Genomic DNA, 14,730 nt, shown 5'->3' with positions numbered 1-14,730 from the left:
GATATATAGACAAATATATATATACATATATATATGCCTTTGGAAACAACTGCATTTGAGAGTTTAATTTGCATTTAAAAAAAAACCAACCTTAGATGCTACCCATCTGTAGAGACTGGAGATGTTTCTAACTCACAACATCTACTTGCCGTGAGGCTACTAAGTGCCAAGGAATACTTTCACACATGCTTTCTCATTTAATTTTCATAGCACATGAATTCAGAATTCCTGGGGTATGAGCTATATAGAATATATATATAAGGCAGTTATTAGACTTCTTTGAGGGGACCAGAAGAGACTACCCTTAACGTGTGTGAAGGCGACTCATATATCGTTACTAGAGAAAGTGAAAGTTGAAAGATCAGTTCAGTTCAGTCGCTCAGTCATGTCTGACTCTATGCAACCCCATGGACTGTAGCATGCCAGGCTTCCCTGTCCATCACCAACTCCCGGAATTTGCTCAAACTTATGTCCATCAAATCGGTGATGCCATTCAACCATCTCATCCTCTGTCATCCTCTTCTCCTCCTGCCTTCAGTCTTTCCTAGAATCAGGGTCTTTTCCAATGAGTTAGTTCTTTGCATCGGGTGGCCAAAGTATTGGAGTTTCAACTTCAGCATCAGTCCTTCCAATGAATATTCAGGACTGATTTCCTTGAGGATTGACTGGTTTGATCTTCTTGTAGTCCAAGGGACTCTCAAGAGTGTTCTCCAAGAGCATAGTTAAAAAGCATCAATTCTTTGGTGCTCAGCTTTCTTTATAGTCCAACTGTCACATCCATACATGATTACTGGAAAAACCAAGTTGATTTCGCAATAGGTACAACTATTTCCAAAATCAGAATGTGTGGAAATTTAAATGTATGTCTAACCCATGTGACGTTGGACCGCTGAATTTTATTTTATTTTTTTTAATATGGAATGCTTCACGAATTTGCAGTCATCCTTGCACAGGGGCCATGCTAATCTCTGTATCGTTCCAATTTTAGTATATGTGTTGCTGAAGCAAGCACAGACTGCTGAATTTTAATGGTGTTGCAAAAGAAGTGTTAGGACCTTAGTCGTATTGTGTTCTCATGTGTGAACATAGCATAGTTTATTTAATCTATTCCTTATTGATGGGCATATGGTTCCTTCCGATCTTTTTCTATGTGGACAATGATGCAATGATGAATTATCCTCTATATCATGTTGTCATTGTGGAGGGAAACATAGAATCTCCAGAAGTGGAAATGTCAGGTCAAAGGGTAAATGTATTATAAATTTTGGAAATATTGTCAATTGGTTTTTATTATGGTTACATCACTTTTAAAAAATATATATTTTTTATTTTTGGCCGTGCTGGGTCTTTGTTGCTGTGTGCGGGCTTTTTCTGGTTGTGGTGTGCAAGCTTCTCACTGTGATGGCTTCTTGTGTTGAGGAGCATGGGCTCCAAAGAGTTTGGGCTTCAGTAGTTGCAGCTCACAGATTCCAGAGCATGGGTTCAGTCGATGTGGCCTATGGGCTTAGTTGCCCCAGGACATGTGTATCTTTCTGGACCAGGGATTGAACCTGTGTTGCGTGCAGTGGCAGGCAGATTCTAACCACTGGACCACCAGAGAAACCCCATGATTGTGTCGCTTTTCATGCCTACTGACCATGGTTAAGATTACCTGATCCCCCACAGCCTTACTGACAGAAACTGCTGCTCAGTTTTGGGGGGTTTTCCTAATTTAATAGTTATCTCAGTTTAGTTTCAATTTGCTTTTTACTTATGAGTTGAAGAAAGTTTCTTTTTGCATGCGTAAGGGCCGTTTGTCTTTTTCTATAAACTTTTCAGTTTGTGTACTTTGCTCATTTTTCTTTAAAAAGACTGATCATTTTTGGTCTCTTTGTATTGATGTATTGTAGTTCTGCATGTATTTGGATAATTAGCACTTTGTCTAAAGATGCAAGTTAAAAATGTATTTTCTCAATTTATCATTTGTCTTTCAACATTTCTTTTGGCATATTTTTCCATGTACTTACAATTTTTGTGTAATAAAAATTACTATTTTTGTGTATGCATTTTGAATTATAGTAAGCTCATAAAGAAGTTACATGTTTTCTTCTGAGAGTTTTATAGTTTAATTTTAAATATCAAGATTTTAAAGATAGTTGTTTTTCCTGGTACATGATGAGAGATGGATCCAACTTTATTTTTTCCAGGTGGTTACTCGGTTGTTTCAACAACATTTATTTGAAACTGTTTTCTTGCCACGCTAATTTGAGTTGCCATTTTTTCATATACTAAGTTTTTGTATGTATTTAGCTCTATTTCTGCACTTAAATTCTACTCCTTTAGCCTGTCTAGTCAAGCAAAATTATACTGTTTTAATTATTGGGACCTATTAACATATTTTAATATCTCTTTGGGATAGCTTCACCACATTATTCTTCATTTTTCAGGTTTTTCTGGTTACTTTTGCTTATTTATTTTCTGGAATGAATTTAGAAACAACTTATCTATTTCTTAGAAAAAATCTATTAGCAATTTCTTAAAGATCAGGTTAAATTTATAAACTGACTCAGAGAGAACAGACTTTTTATCATGTTGAATTTTTTTTACCGAAGAATAAGACAAATATTTCTATTGTTCTGTTCTACTTTAATTCCCATGGTAGTGTTTTGAAAATTTCCTCATAAAGTTATATATTTCTTTTTTTTTTAATCAATCTTTCAAATATTTGCTTATTTATTTTTAGCTTCACTGGGTCTCTGTTGCCGCATGTTTGGCTCTCTCTAGTTGCGTGAGTGGGGGCTACTCTTCGTTACGGTGCTTGGGCTTCTCATCGCAACGGCTTCTCTTTTTGTAGCGCACAGGATCTAGGGCGAGTGGGCTCAGCACTTGTGGCACATGGGCTTAATTACTCTGTGGCATGTGGGATCTTTCTGGACCAGGGATTGAACCCGTGTCCCTTCATTGCAGGCAAATTCTTAGCCACTGGACCAACATGGAAGTCCCAAGATGTATATTTCTTGTTAAGTTGATTCTTAAGTGTTTTATCTTTTTGTTGTTGTTCTTGCTAATGTGGTTTCCTTATACTTTTAAAACTGGTATTGTTTTACGTAAGAAAACTATTCATTGCTGTATATTAACTTTATACCTTGTAGTTTATTGCATTCTTTTAATATTTGTAGTAGTTTTTTTGGCTGATTCTCTTAAATATAAAATTGTATCTCTTGAAAACAGTGACAATTTTGCCATCTCTTACAATTCTTATACTTTCTCTTGTCTGATTGTAGTTCTTAATATCTTCAGGACAATATTAAATAGCAGTATTGACAGGAGGCATAGTCAGCTTATTTCCTACCTTAGCATGTGTTCTTCCATTGTTTTCCATTAAGATTGTTTCTGGTTTCTGGATTAATAAATTATGTTAATCATGTTAAATAAATCATCCATTAATATTTCATGGGATGTTTTTTATTTTTATTTTAAATTTTATTTTCTACTAGAGTATAACTGATTAATAATGTTGTGACAGGTGAACAGCAAAGACACTCAGCCACACAGGTATCCATTCTCCCCTAAACGCCCATGGTGTGTTTTTAAAAATCCAGAATGGGTTTTTACTTTTTCCCAAATCCTTATTATCATTGAGATAATTTTTCTCCTTGTTTATATTAATATAGAACTATCACTGATATTAAGCCATCTTTTCATTCATGGAATAAATAACACTTGATTATTATTTTAAATGTACCCCTTGATTCTGCTTGCTAATATTTTATTTGCAAGCTGGAAGTAAGATTGCTGGGAGAAATATCAACAACCTCAAAATGCAGATGATACCACTCTAATGGCAGAAAGTGAAGAGGAACTAAAGAGCCTTTTGATGAGGATAGAAGAGAATGAAAAAGCTGGCTTAAAATCAACAGTCAAAAAACTAAGATCATGGCATCCGATCCCATCACTTCATGGCAAATAGATGGGGGGAAAGTGGAAACAGTGACAGATTTTATTTTCTTGGGCTCCAAAATCACTGCAGATGGTGACTGCTGCCATCTAATTAAAAGACGCTTACTCCTTGGAAGAGAAGCTATGACAAACCTAGATAGCATATGAAAAAGCAGAGACTTCACTTTGCCAACAAAGATCCGTATAGTCAAAGCTATGGCTTTCCAAGGAGTCATGTACGGTTGTGAGAGTTCAACCATAAAGAAGGCTGAGCGCTGAAGAATTGTTGCTTTCAAATTGTGGTGCTGGAGAAGGCTCTTGAGACTCCTTTAGACTGCAAGGAGATCAAACCAGTCGATCCTAAAGGAAATCAACCCTGAACATCCATTGAGAGGACTGATGCTAAAGCTGAAGCTCCAATACTTTGGCCACCTGATGCAAAGAGTCAACCCATCGGAAAAGACCTGATGCCAGGAAAGACTGAGGGCAGGAGAAGGGGCTGACAGAAGGTGAGATGGTTGGATGGCATCACTGACTCAATGGACATGAGTTTGAGCAAACTCTGGGAGATAGTGAAAGACAGGGAAACCTGGCATGCTGTAGTCCTTGGGGTCGCAAAGAGTCAGACATGACTTAGCGTCTGAACCACAACAACAATGTTTTATTTAATGTTTTTATGTTGATATTTATAAGTGAGACTGGTCTGTAATTTTCTTTCTTTGTGCAGTCTTTGTCAGGTTCTGATATCAATGTTGTGTTTGGTCTGAAACTATTTACAAATCAATGATCAGATAGAGATTTCTCAGAAAACATGGGCCATGTGAATTTAAGTCATGCACCTATGTGAAGCCTAGCTGTGATTCCATATTTTCTGAGGATATTTTTATTTTCCCTCTCACCCACCATTAAGACTGAAGCAGATAAGTTTTCTTACTGTGCTTTTCTGTATGCTGGATTTTCCAAGCTCATCTTTGGGTATTTTGGCTTTGTGCATGGGTCTCCTTCCATTTCCCTAACTTTGGAAGGCCTTTCGATCTCTAGACCTTGAGAGGATGTCAAGATAGAAACCTGAGGTCATAAAAGATGACTTTAAGACACCTGCATTCCACTTAGATTGCTCCTTTCACTCATGTGACCTATGTAAATTTTTGTGACTCTCTTGCTGTCCTTGTTATTGTTGCTCAGTTTCTAACATGTCTCTTTGTGACCCCATGGACTGCCGCTTGCCAGGCTCCTCTGTCCTTTACTATCTCTGAGAGTTTGCTCAAATTCATGTCCATTGAGTTGGTGATGCTACCTGTCTCATCTAACTCTCTTGCTAACTTATTCTTAAAACTGAAAGCAAATCTATTTTGTCCAAAATTTTCACTTGTCTTGCAGAAAGAAGTTGTGAAGACTATCTGGTCTACTATACTGCTATAAACAGAAATTAGGACCTGCCATATCAAATATATTTTATAATACTAAAGCAATTAAAATTGTGTAGTTATGGCATAGAAATACGTAACTAGATTAATGAGGCAGAATGGAGACTGTAGAAATAGATCTATCTCTATATAAGAACTTAGTATATATCCTTATGACATAGCATTTTCAAAATTAAATTCCAGATGGATTGAAGGGCTAAATTTAAAAAAAAAGTTATGAAAGTGTTAGATAAAAATACAGACAAATGTATATATTTAACTACAGAGAAGGAATGCTCCTCTAAATCAAACACACATACACTCATACACGAAAATACAGGCAAATATTTATAACCCATGGGGTAGAGAAAATTCTCTAAAGCAAGACATACTTGTGCTTGCACAAAAAGCCTTATAGAAAAATTTGATAAATTTGATTACTTCAACATCAAAACCAAAACAAAAGAAAAAGCTAGAGGCTGGAAGAAAAGATTTTCATTGTATAGAGTAACAAAAAATTACCATCACAAATATGTTAGCCAGTCAACAAGAAAAAATGAAATTAAACAGAAAAATTGTAAAACACTATAAAGAAGCAAAATAAAAACCCCATAAAGATATTAAAAGATATATCCCTTGTATAGTTTATCAAGGACATCCAAATCTTAACAATGAGAAACTATTTTGTTAACTATGATATAGTCAAGAATTTCACACTGGTTATATTAAGCACAGGCAAATAAGGAAAAAAATTGATACCCTAATTTCAGTTGTTGGGAATTTGAAATGATACGGTCTTTTTGGAGGATAGTTTAGCAATATCAGAATTTTTAAAATGCATACCCTTTTATGTAAGCACACTACTTACACAGCATATACTGTGAGACTATATGCACATGTGACAAAGAGATTCCATTAATAATAAAAATTTAAGGTGAACTAAATGATCTATGGATTGTACATGTGCACAAGAAGACACGTACAATAATGTTAGCTGCATCACTATTTGTAGTAGAAAATGGTAAAAACAAAGGACAATAATGGAGGAATGGATAGATAAAGCGTGATCTTACCATATGATAGATTACTATGTAGCAGTTAATAGGAATAAACAAACATATTTATCAATGTGGATGGATATCAAATGAAATTTCATGATAAAAGCAAGTTGTAGAGTCATATAGAAAGAAACCATTTCTTAAAAAAATTAAAAAAAAAAAGAAAGAAACCATTTCTGTAATAATTTTTAAGCTCACAAAATAATGCTGTATGTTATCAAAGAAAAATGTAACAGGTGAATTAAAAAGATACACATTAAATATCTGAGAGTAGATGTCTATGGTGAAGGGGGAAGAATGGGAATAAGGGAATGAAAGTCAAAATTGGCCATAACTAAGGTGTATGAATAATCAAATCATGTCAATACATTTTTTTAGCTGAGTTCTAACACAATTTTAGAAAAACAAAAGAAACAAACAAATGAACAAACTCTGATATAACCATACCAGTACTTAGGTGAGAGTTAAAGGAAGTTAAAAAGGCAAGTCAAAGAACCATGTATACTGTGTTATAAGACATAAAACAAACCTACAAAATAAAACCCTCTTTACACATACATACACATATACCCAAGTACACACATATGCATAGAGAAAGTTTTGAAAAAGATAGCTATTGGAAATATGTAAATAATAATGTGGGAAATTTTCATACATTATTCATAACAATTTAGAAATGGTATAGAATAAAAATAAATGCAGCTAGAAACTCCAGGAAAAAACAAAAGCACTAAGAAAGGAAATCTAATGATTATAGCTTCTGCAATGAACAGTATTTTCACAATAACAATAATGTAAAGAGGGATTTTTTTTTTTTGCTCTCTTTCTCTCACTCTACACAGGTGTGTGTGAATGATGTATACATGTTACATATCTGAGTATTTAATTTTTGCAAGGATTTTATGCCCTTCATGCCATAGTAATATGTTGTTCACTTATGTATAAAACATAACTCCCAAGCAGATCATATCCTTTCTATCCTTGCTCATCTCTGTCTGTTCATCTGTCTCTCTTTGCCTCTGTCTCTCCCCAATATATCTATATATTTCTCAGCTACATAGCAAGTCAAGTTTTTTTTTATTCTTTTATTTTATTTATTTATTTATTTTGCAAGTCAAGTTTTTAGAGACTTCTTATGAAAGGAGTTAAAATGAGAGGAGATAAGACAATGCTATATTGAACAGTATTTGATTCTATAATCATGATGCATTTATTGCCAACAGGAGAGTTTTAATTGATTTTTAGTTGTCCATAACCAAACTTTGGGTAATGCTTTGGAGATCTAGTAATAACCTTGATAATGAAATTTTTTAACTGAAGTGTGGAATTGTTGAATGGATTGGTTGCGGAGTTAATATCTTAATTCTATTTAAAAAACATAAAAAGATGGTTGATGAAACTAAGCCTCAAGGTGTTAGGGTATTATCTATAGTTATTGAACCTGTGCCCCCTGCAATGGAAGCATGGAATCCTAACCACTGGACCTCCAGGGAATTGCCTCCAGTAGGTGTTATTAATGTTATTATCTTGGTCTCAATGCTGCTGGGAGAAATTAGTAAAGATTTGGTGCCCAGGCTTGGAGCAAAGAATTAGAAGGAAAAGTGGAATCCCTAATCTCTCAATGAAGACGGCAATATCAGTCAGCAGAAGGAAGCTGGATCCAGGAGAAAGGTGAATCATGATGTGGACTATAGAGGACATACATGTTGAGGGATGTGTGTGGTTATTTATAGCAAGGAGTTTGCTAGGGGCTTGAATCATAATTATGGGTATAAAGAGGATGAATGACAAATTTTAAATATGGGTTTCAAATAGATTGGCTTTCAACCCAATTTTTCACCAATCCTTCTCCCTTTTGGGAAATATTTTCCTAGAAAAATTTATTCCTTATTTTACAGAAAAGTCACTATGTTCTGTAAATGAATTTCCTAGACAGAATTCATTATCTGGCCAGTGGGAGGAAGGCTTCTTATGTAAGACAGTCTCCTTGTCCACTTAGGTATTGATTTGATTTAAAAAAAAAAAAAAAAACCCTCCACCATTTGTGTGCAGTTGTGCCTGTTCATTTTCAATGAAAAATTATAGCAAGACAGAGACAGAAATTCTCCTTCCATAGTGCCTGCCATTTCACTACATGTAATTGGGCTTCTAATAAAAAGATTCATATATTGGTGATATTCTTCTAAGGGACCTTTCAAGGGCAGTTATGGGGCTGGAGGTATAGATACTCTGGTCAAATATGAAAGAGAACTTTTAAATTCTGGATAACTTTCTGAGATAGCAATGTATTTCTTGATTCCTAGGGACTTTATGAATGGAATGGACTGAAATATGTTTTTTATGGTTTAGTTATTCATCTATGTGAAGGAGAGTACAAAATCAGATACTCTTTCAAGATCCTTTTCTAGTTCTGGGTTTTTACATATTTAAAATTCAAGAGCACAAATAAATTTTAAGCTTTCCATTTTATTTTGCCCCTAAGGCACATAAATAGAGCATGGGAATGGTAAATGGAAAGAAAAATTATAAACTTGAGTTCAAACTTCTTTTTCCTTAAAATAACAAAGCTATGATTTGCCATATACTCTGTACAGCTTTGGAAGAGAATCCGTCCACCATTTATTCCTAAGAATTATTATATTCAGGAGAAAGGCATGGGGAAGAGTTTTTATAAATAAAATTTTATTCAAGATTGGCAGCCATTGTAAATAGATAACAAATGAGAACCGGCTATATAGCACAGGGAACTTTACTCAGTGCTCTGTAGTGACCTAAATGGAAAGGAAATCTAAAAGAGGGGATGTATGCATACGTGTGGCTGATTGGCTTTTTTTTTTATATTGTATGTTTTTTTACTTAATACATTCAGAGACTTATATAAATTAGCTATTTATTAAAAATGTTACTCTCAACTATGTTAACTCATGTGTTTCAAGAGAATACTGTATATACACAACCTGATTTGCTATAACAGAATTTTCAGAAGCTATACAAATCTTTAGTTACAAATCAACTTAAACTTTTTTTGAAATAATTTCTACTAAAGATTCATAATTAGCACAGTCCTTCAATGACTGTACAAGTTCATCCAGTAGGTACTCTCCTTGCATAAAAGTTTCAAGATCATGAAATGACTTGTTTATTCTGTGATCTGTGACCCAGTTCTGTGGAAAATGATATGTTCTTATTTTCTCTGACCTTCCTTTTGTGCCAATCTGAATCTTCCTAGCATTGTATTGTTTACTTGTTTCTTCTTCTAGCTGCAGGCTGTACAGTTTTGCACGTAACTTTTTCATAGCCATCTCTTTATTTTTCAGTTGAGATCTTTCTTGTTGGCATTCGGAAACAATACCCGTTGGGAGATGAACGATCCGGACAGCACTGTCCGTGGTGTTCACATGCTGCCCCCCGGTTCCACTGGCTCGCTTAGTATCAATCCTCAAATCCTTAGGATTAATCACCAGGTTAATCTCGGTGGGCTGGGGTAAGATGGTTACAGTCACGGTGCTGGTGTGGGTGCGGCCTTGCTTCTCTGTCCTGGGCACTCTCTGGACTCTGTGCACACCTCCTTGAAACTTCATGTGCTTATAGGCTTCTGAACCCGCAGTGCTGGCGGACGCATGTCTAAGGCAACCTATTTCACTTGGAAAATATTCCAGGGTTTCAAAATGCCATCTTTTAAATGCAGCATACTGCTGATACATATCAAATAACTCTGAGGTAAACAACATTGCCTCCTGACCCCCAACTCCTGCAGTTACCTCCAGGATCAAATCATTTTTATCTGTTTCTTCTGAGGGAACCAAAAGTAAGATAATCTGATGCTTTAATTGAGCTATTTCTTTTTCACATGAAGTTATTTCATTTTCGGCAAGTTTCCTTAAGTCCTCATTTTCATCTGGCACTCGAGGAAGGTCCGCAGAGGTCCACCGCGGGCAAACAGCTCCTCCAGGGGTAGGTTACCGCAGCTTAGGTGTCAGCGGGCCGGGACAACATCCCGGCGGGCCCAAAAGCCCCGAAAAACATTCCAAAGTAACCGGGAGCGCATAACTACAGCCACTCCACCAGGGCAGACAAGACCCGGAAGTCTGATTGGCTTTTTGATGTACAGCACAAATTAATGCAACACTGTAAAGCAACTACACTCCAATTTTAAAAAAGAGGGTTGGCAGTCATTCATGTTCTAAGAAATAATAATAGGGCAATAACTCCTTATTGCCAAATTCAGATTTAAATTGAAGAAAGTAGGGAAAACCATTCAGGTATGACCTAAATCATTCCCTTAACGATTATACAGTGGAAATGACAAATAGATTCAAGGGATTAGATCTGATAGACAGAGTGCCTGAAGAACTATGGACAGAGGTTCGTGACATTGTACAGGAGGCAGGGATCAAGACCATCCCCAAGGAAAAGAAATGCAAAAAGGCAAAATGGTTGTCTGAGTAGGCCTTACAAATAGCTGAGAAAAGAAGAGAAGCAAAAGGCGTACTGTTGTCCATAGTGATTGTATCAGTTTGCATTCCCGCCAACAGTGTAAGTGGGCTCCCTTTTCTCCACACCCTCTCCAGCATTTATTCTTTGATGATGGCCATTCTGACCAATGTGAAATGATACTTCATTGTGCTTTTGATTTGCATTTCTCTGATAATGAGTGATACTGAGCATCTTGTAATACCTGGAATGACTTTTATTTCTTGACCAAGTTCTGACTGACTGGATAACATGATTGGATAACATGGTTCAAAACTTCTAGAGTACTTCTTCCTGCTAAGTGACTGGGGTCCATATCATAGATCACAGATGACCTCATTACCAGAAGGTCAAATAAATGAAAGAAGATGGGGCTTCAGAGAATTGTACAGGCATATAAATGCCTTGTTTCTCCTTTGCCTGAAATGGAGCAAAATTAACCAGATGAAATTAAACCCATGAAAACATCTTTTATATGGGCTCCTCTGGGTCATAGGGTGAACTTGCCTCCTTCTCTCTGTTATCTAATAATGGCCTTCTCCTATTCCCCCTTGCTATCTCTTCTATTTCTTAAATGACTTCATCTGTAAGGATAAAAAACTATACAGTGGAAACAATATCAACTTTTGAAATTGGAGCATAAGATTAATGGGCATGATTTGAAAAACAGAAATTGTAATATTAATGATGATGAAAAACTGTTAAAATGAGTCAGGAAGAAAATAGCGTCTGAAGAGGCCTTAAAAATAGCTGTGAAAAGAAGAGAAGTGAAAAGCAAAAGAGAAAAGGAAAGATATACCCATTTGAATGCAGAGTTCCAAAGAATAGTAAGGAGAGATAAGAAAGGCTTCCTCAGTGATCAGTGCAAAAAAATAGGGGAAAATAATAGAATGGGAAAGACTAGAGATCTCTTCAAGAAAATTAGAGATGCAAAGATGAGCACAATAAAGGACAGAAATGGTATGGACCTAACAGAAGCAGAAGATATTAAGAAGAGGTGGCAAGAATACACAGAAGAACTATACAAAAAAGATCTTCACGACCCAGATAATCAAGAAGGTGTGATCACTCACCTGCAGCCAGACATCCTGGAATGTGAAGTCTAGTGAGCCTTAGGAAGCATCGCTACAGACAAAGTTAGTGGAGGTGATGGAATTCAAGTTGAGCTATTTCAAATCCTAAAAGATGATGCTGTAAAAGTGCTGCACTCAGTATGTCAGCAAATATGGAAAACTCAGCAGTGGCCACAGAAAAAGTCAGTTTTCATTCCAGTCCCAAAGAAAGGAAATGCCAAAGAATGCTCAAACTACCTCACAATTGTACTCATCTCACACGCTAGCAAAGTAATGCTCAAAATTCTCCAAGCCAGGCTTCAGCAATACGTGAACCATGAACTTCCAGATGTTTTTCCAGATGCTGGTTTTAGAAAAGGCAGAGGAACCAGAGACCAAATTGCCAACATCTGCTGGATCATCCAAAAAGCAAGAGAGTTCCAGAAAAACATCTATTTCTGTTTTATTGACTATGCTAAAGCCTTTGACTGTGTGGATCACAATAAACTGTGGAAAGTTCTTAAAGAGATGGGAATACCAGACCACCTGACCTGCCTCTTCAGAAACCTGTATGCAGGTCAGGAAGCAACAGTTAGAACTGTTGGACCAACAAACTGGTTTCAAATAGGAAAAGGTGTACATCAAGGCTGTATATTGTCACCCTGCTTATTTAACTTATATGCAGAGTACATCATGAGAAACGCTGGGCTGGAAAAAGCACAAGTTGGAATCAAGATTGCTGGGAGAAATATCAATAACCTCAGATATGCAGATGACACCACCCTTATGGCAGAAACTGAAGAAGAACTAAAGAGCCTCTTGATGAAAGTGAAAGAGGAGAGTGAAAACGTTGGCTTAAAGCTCAACATTAAGAAAACTAAGATCATGGCATCTGGTCCCATCACTTCATGGCAAATAGATGGGGAAACAGTAGAAACAGTGGCTGACTTTATTTTTTTGGGCTCCAAAATCACTGCAGGTGGTGATTGCAGCCATGAAATTAAAAGATGCTTACTCCCTGGGAGGAAAGTTATGACCAACCTAGATAGCATATTAAAAAGCAGAGACATTATTTGCCAACAAAGGTCCATCTAGTCAAGGCTATGGTTTTTCCAGTAATCGTGTGTGGATGTGAGAGTTGGACTGTAAAGAAAGCTGAGCGCCAAAGAATTGATGCTTTTGAACTGTGATGTTGGAGAAAACTCTTGAGAGTCCCTTGGACTACAAGGAAATCAAACCAATCCATCCTCAAGGAGATCAGTCCTGGGTGTTCATTGGAAAGACTGATGTTGAAACTGAAACTCCAAAACTTTGGCTACCTGATGTGAAGAACTGACTCATTTGAAAAGACCCTGATGCTGGGAAAGATTGAGGGCAGGAGGAGAAGGGGATGACAGAGGATGAGATGGTTGGATGGCATCACTGACTCAACGGACATGAGTTTGGGTAGACTCTGGGAGCTGGTCATGGACAGGGAGGCCTGGCATTCTGCAGTCCATGGGATCGCAAAGAGTTGGACATGACTGAGTGACTAAACTGAACTGAACTGTTCAGAATTTATCATGTACTGTGTCAGGCACTACTGGTGATGCAATGATTAAAAAGCTGATCTGCTTGTAAGAAGCTAGATGAGAGAAGAAGTAAATTTTACTGTAGTGAACAACAATGACTGAAACATAAAAAGATTGATCCTTTTCCAGAAAAGAAGTCTAGGGGAGATAAGCCAGGGTTGGACTAGTGGTTTCACAGTCTTTGGACTCTGGCCTCCTTCTATCTATTTCATCATCCTTAACTGAAGGTCCATAATGAAGGTCACTGCATAACCCAAGATGGCTTTCTCTTTTTTTAACTTTTTATTGGAGTATAGTCGATTAACAATGTTGTGATAGTTTCAGGTGGACAGCAAAGGGATTCAGCCATACATATAAATGTATCCATTCTCCCCCAAACTCCCTTCCCATCCATACTGCCACATAACATTTAGCAGAGTTCCCTGTGTTATACAGTAGGTTCTTGTTGGTTGTCCATTTTAAACATAACAGTGTGTACATGTCCATCCCAAACTCCCTAACTATCCCATCTCCCAGCAACCATAAGTTCCTTCTCTGGTCTGGGAGTCTGCTTTTGTTTTGTAAATAAGTTCATTTGTATCATTTCTTTTTAGATTCCACATATAAGGGATGTCATACAATATTTCTCCTTCTCTGTCTGACTTACTTCACTCAGTACAACAATCTCTAGGTCATTCCATATTGCTGCAAATCACATTATTCAAGATGGCTTTCTTAGCTGTAGCTGTCCCCTCTTCACCCCAGGCAGCAGGAAGGTGGAAGGAGGAAAGGACAAAATGTTTAGCCTCCCATCTGAATTTGTCCTCCTTTATCTGTCTTCCTGTAAGTTCCAAAAAACTTTTCTCTTTATATCTCATTAATCAGAATTTAGTCACATGACCATACTTGTAAAGGGAGACTGGAGAGGGTAATTTCTTTAAAAAAAATTATATTTATTTTTATTTTTTGGATGTGCTAGGTTTTCATTGCTGTGTGAGGGCTTTGTCTAGTTGTGGAGAGAAGGGGCTATTCTCTAGTTCTGGTACATGGGCTTCTCATTGCGGGGGCTTCTCTTGCTGAGGAGCACAGGCTCTAGAGTGCGTGGGCTTCAGTAGCTGTGGCTCACAGGCTTAGTTGCCCTGTGGTATGTCTTCCCGGATCAGGAGTGGAACCTGTGTCCCCTGCATTGCCAGGCGGATTCTTAACCACTGGACTGCCAGGAAAGCCCCAGAGAGACCAATTTCTATTAGAAAGTTCTACTCTAATAGAGGGT

At 36.9% G+C, this 14,730-nt stretch overlaps 1 non-coding gene and 1 pseudogene across 1 annotated transcript; both read right to left on the bottom strand.

Moving 5' to 3' along the window:
* Positions 1-909: 909 nt before the first annotated feature.
* LOC133060024 (U6 spliceosomal RNA) lies at positions 910-1,012 on the bottom strand. The gene has a single exon (XR_009693693.1). It is a non-coding gene; the product is annotated as a U6 spliceosomal RNA (small nuclear RNA).
* An 8,365-nt stretch (positions 1,013-9,377) lies between these two features.
* LOC133059050 (peptide chain release factor 1-like, mitochondrial) lies at positions 9,378-10,430 on the bottom strand (annotated as a pseudogene).
* Between the last annotated feature and the right edge of the window lie 4,300 nt (positions 10,431-14,730).

This window comes from Dama dama, chromosome 7, assembly GCF_033118175.1.
Source record: "Dama dama isolate Ldn47 chromosome 7, ASM3311817v1, whole genome shotgun sequence".
Lineage (NCBI taxonomy): Eukaryota > Metazoa > Chordata > Mammalia > Artiodactyla > Cervidae > Dama > Dama dama.
This window is presented reverse-complemented; position numbering and strand designations above follow the sequence as displayed.